We start from the raw sequence: 4,141 nt of genomic DNA on the forward strand, positions 1-4,141 counted from the left end.
GGTTTCTCTGTGTAGCCCTGGCTGTGTCCTGGAACTCACTTTGTAGACCAGGCTGGCCTTGAACTCAGAAATCTGCCTGCCTCTCTCTTCTCTTTCTTTCTTTCTTTCTTTCTTTCTTTCTTTCTTTCTTTCTTTCTTCTTTCTTTCTTTCTTTTTCTTTCTTTCTTTCTTTCTTTGGTGTGTGTATTGAGACATGGTTTCTCTGTGTAGCCTTGGCTGTCATGGAGCTCACTCTGTAGTCCAGGCTGGCCTCAAACTCATAAATCTACCTGCCTCTTCCTCCCAAGTTCTGGGACTAAGGGTGTGAACCACTAACTGGCTGAAATGTGAAATGTGCTTGTTTATTTGTTTGTTTAAGTTGGGGTGTTTGTTCATTCATTCATTTTTTACACTTATTTTATGCATGCATATGCATGCATCACGTGTGTGAAGGTCAAGAGGACTACTTTTGGAAGTTGGTTCTCGCTACCATATGGGTTCCGGAGCTCAAACCCAGGTTATCAGGTTTGGCAACAAACATCACTATGCACTGAGCAGTTTTTTGTGTTTTTTCGAGACAGGGTTTCTCTGTGTAGCTCTGGCTGTCCTGGAACTCACTTTGTAGACCAGGCTGGCCCAAGTGCTGGGATTAAAGGCATGTGCACCACTGCCCAGCCAGAAATGATCTTTTTAAAATAAAACTTTATTCGGGGGCTGGAAAAATGATTCATGGATTAAGATCATTTGGTCCTCTTCCAGAGAACCTGGGGTCTATTCCCAGCCCCCATATGACAACTGACAGTCATCTGTTAACTCCATTTCCAAGGGACTGCACGACTTCTTGTCTCTGAAGGCACCAGGCAGACATGTTGTACAGACATGCATGCAGGCAAAATACCCATACACATAACATTAAATTAAATTTAAAATTAAAAAAACTTTATTCAGCCGGACGGTGGTGGCACACACCTTTAATCCCAGCCCTTGGGAGGCATAGGCAGGCAGATTTCTGAGTTTGAGGCCGGCCTGGTCTACAGAGTGACTTCCAGGACAAGCAGGGCTATACAGAGAAACCCTGTCTCCAAAAAAAAAAAAAAAAAAAACCAAAAAAAAAAATAAAACAACAACAACAACAAAAAACTTCATTCAACAGACAAATATGAGGGATGAGCCACTAGGAATGCTCTTTGCTTTGTTTTAATTATTATTTTATTTTATGCACATGGGTGTTTTACCTGCATGTATGTCTACGTACTTTGTATGCCTGCTGCCCTTGTAGTCCAGAAGGGGGCGCTGGATCCCCTGCTGGGAATCAGACCCAGTTCCTCTGCAAGAGTAGCCAGTGCTCTTAACCACTGAACCATTCCTCCAGCACCACATTTGTATTTTTCTTTAATTATTTCATTTTTTTTTCAAGATAGGGTTACTCTGTATAGCCCTGTATATTCTGGAACTCACTCTGTAGACCAGACTGGTCTCGAACACATTGAGATCTGCCTGCATCTGCCTCCTGAGTGCTGGGATTAAAGGCATGGCTCCCAGTGCTGGGCTCCCACTGCTGGGATTTTTCTTTAGCTTTTGTTTGGCTTTTCAGTAGTTTCAGTGCTGAGGTGGAGCCCAGGGTCTCTGGTTTAGGGAGCCAGCCCTAAATCCTTTTGGCGTTCACATCCTCTGTTCCCAGTGTGATTTTAGCCTCCCTCCCCATGGGTCCTTGCCCTGCTGTGAGCTAGTGTTCAGTGACCTCCCCACTGAGGTCACTGCCTCCAGGAGAACGCTCCTTTCTGGGCCAGCTCAACCCTAGGACTAGAATGTTCCTGCCACGCCACTCTCACACAGTGGGAATTAGTTCACTCCAAATCCTTGCCTATTTTCCCATTTCTTGGCTGTACAACTTGAGTCATCTTGTGTCAGGCACCAGTCACTTCCCTAGTAGGCAGCTCTCCCTGAACATCTGCTTCTATGACTTCTGGATTCTCTTTTCTCCCTCCCACTTCCTGCTGAGATAGGCGGTCCCGTAACCCAGGCTGGCCTTGAACTTCTTGTAAAGCTGAGGCCTATCTTGAACTCCCGTTGTTCCCGTCACCACACCCAGTTTATTCTGAGATACAAAATGGAGCTTTGTAAATTCTGGGCGAGCATTCTACCAGGAGCTGAGCTGTTCCCAGCCCTGGGTCTTGACTCCTGGGGGAGTTTCCAACACTGCATCCAGTCCAGGTCCTTCCTGTGTCCTCCAAAGTGCCCAGCGCCTTTCTCTTCCCCAGCTCTGGGCCCTTTGTCTCCAGCCCCACTGACTCCACGTCTGCCCCCCCCCCCCCTGGCTGTGGTAGCTTGTGTCTGCAGCCCCACGGGCTCTCACCTCCCTAATCTCTTTCCCACAGGCTGTCTTCCACAGCCAGTCTGTAGAGCAGGAGCTGAAAGACAGGCTGACAATTATCTAATGACTATACACAATGCAGACAGCCAATTAAAATATCCTTGACGGGACACCCCTTCACTTTGTTTAAAGCTGAACTCCAATGAGGCCTGCCCTTCACAAAATCTGCCACACCATCTAGAGGACAAGGTGACAATAACTGATGTTTATCTCACTAGCAAGTGACAATTTTAGCACGCTCAGATGCCTTATCTCCAAATAAAGGGTAACTAAATGCACCATGCAGCAAGCAAGCAAACAAAATCAAAAGAGCAACACACACACACACACACACAGACTGCACTCTTATTGTTACTGTGTAACTTCAAACTAAAACCCAAGATCAAACAGCGATTACAGTAAAAGAAAAGAATAAAGAAGAATTTACACATCCCTAATTGTTTAGTTCCAGGGATCAAACCCAGAGATTGACGCATGGTGGGCAAGTAGAGATGTTTCTGCATCACCACCTCCCACAGCCTCTGGACCGGTTGCAGTTTATTTTGACATTTTGTATTTCCCAGGCTGGCCTGGAGCTCACTGTTTGGCAAAGAATGACTCTGAAATACTGTACTTCCCGCCTTCCCTTCTGAAGTGCTAAGATAAAGGTGTGGGCCACCAGAATGTTCAGTTGTTTAAAATTATGTACCAAGCTGGGTGGTGGTGGCAACTGCCTATAATCCCAGCACTCCAGAGGCAGGGACAGGAGCATCTCTGTAAGGTTAGAGGCCAGCCTGGTCTACAGAGTGAGTTTCAAAATAGCCAGGGCAACACAGAGAAACCCTGACTCAAAAAACCTAAATTAATTAATTAATTAATTAATAAAATTAATAAATTAAAAGGGATCTATTGCAGCAGTAGTAGGAATTAAAAGCAGGACAGGGCCTCACACGCACCAGGCAAGCACCCCATCTCTGCCTCTATGCCCAGCTCGCTTGTGTGTTTGAGATAGGATATCAAATAGTGCGAGCTGGTCTGGAACTCAGTGTGTATCAAACGATGACCTTGCACTCCTCATCCTCCTGCCTCATCCTCTCCAGTACTGGAATTTCAGGCATGCACCATCACCCCAGGCTCTTGGTTTAAAAAGGATTGAGATGGGGGGGGTGCTTGTGTGCACAGAGCACGTGGTGCGCAGAGGGCAACTGCTGAGGAGCTGGAGTTCTTCCACCATGTCTGTTTTTTAATTTTAAAAATATTTTATTTTTAATTATGCATGTGTTTCTGTGGGGGGGGGGGAGGAGGATGGGCTTGTGGATTCAGATGACCACAGAAGCCAGAAGTCAGATTCCTTGGAACTAGAATTATAGATGATTGGAAACCACCCAACATGGGTCCTGGGAACTAAACTTGGGTACTCTGGAAGAACAGTATAGGGTCTAAACCACCAGCCCTTCACCTCTGTGTGTGTGTGTGTGTGTGTGTGTGTTGCTTGATTGTATGTCTGTACCATGTGCATGCCTGGTGCCTGAGGAATCCAGAGGAGGATACTGGATCCCTTGGAACTGGATTTACAGTTGTGAGCTGCCACATAGGTGCTGGGAATATGGAAGAGCAGCAGTTTCTCTAAACTCCCAAGCCATTGTAGTGGGTTGGATAAGAATGGCCCTCATAAGCCGGACGTGGTGGCGCACACCTTTAATCCCAGCACTCGGGAGGCAGAGGCAGGTGGATTTCTGAGTTCGAGGCCAGCTTGGTCTACAAAGTGAGTTCCAGGACAGCCAGGGCTACTCAGAGAAACCCTGTCTC

This window comes from Mus pahari, chromosome 2 (assembly GCF_900095145.1).
Source record: "Mus pahari chromosome 2, PAHARI_EIJ_v1.1, whole genome shotgun sequence".
NCBI classification, from domain to species: domain Eukaryota; kingdom Metazoa; phylum Chordata; class Mammalia; order Rodentia; family Muridae; genus Mus; species Mus pahari.